Consider the following 917-nt stretch of genomic DNA (forward strand, 5'->3'; position numbering starts at 1 on the left):
TTGCTTGGGGAAAATATTGTAACAAAATATCCTGATAATGATCAAATTTTGTCTTTATATTTTGACTTTATATATATATATAAATTATCAAATTTTGTCTTTATATTTTGACTTGAATCTGTTTTCCTCCCCCTTCTCTTTGCGCGATACTGTTGCTTCTTCTTTTTCTTTGCACATAGAGAATGCTTGACCCACACACTAGGTTCAATCCACCGGTGGCAGTTGATTGGTCGAGCCAACGAAAAGGGTTGATTGAATTGATCAACCCAGTGGTGGCTGATCGTTCAAGTCAACGAAGGTGGTCGATCGGGCTGATCGACGGGGAAGCGTCAGTTGGACCAATCAGACCGGTGGAGGTCGATTCGTCGAGGTGACGAAAAGGGTCGATCAAATAGATCAGGCCGGTGGCAGTTGATTGTTCTAGTCGACGAAGGTGGTCGGTTAGGCTGATGCGGGCGGCTGATCGACCGGAAAGGATTGACCAGACTGGCTGGGGGGGGGGGGGCGAAAGGTCAATCGAATTGATTGGGTTGGTGGTGGCTGATCATTCGAGTCAACGAAGGTGGTTGCTCGGGCTAACATGGGGGGCCAATCAACGAGGAAGAGACGAACAAAACGATCAGACTGGTGGTGGTTTATTGGTCAAGCTGACGAAAAGAAAACATGCAATAGTGATATTTTAATGCAATTTAAAAAAGAAAATCATGCAATGCACTCGATCTAAATATGAATGCATGCATAAAATGAAAGTTCAATCATGCTCTACAATGAAAACAAGCTTGTCCTAATGACCTCACGGGTTTTCCTAAGGGAAAAGTAATGGGGCAAAGTGAGCACCGCTACAAAGCGACGACAACCACCTCCGTTTGCCTGACACAAAGAAACTTCGCGGAGGAAAAATTTTTCGTGGTGTAGGG

The sequence above is a fragment of the Phalaenopsis equestris genome, unplaced genomic scaffold, assembly GCF_001263595.1.
Source record: "Phalaenopsis equestris unplaced genomic scaffold, ASM126359v1 Scaffold000224, whole genome shotgun sequence".
Taxonomy (NCBI): Eukaryota; Viridiplantae; Streptophyta; class Magnoliopsida; order Asparagales; family Orchidaceae; genus Phalaenopsis; species Phalaenopsis equestris.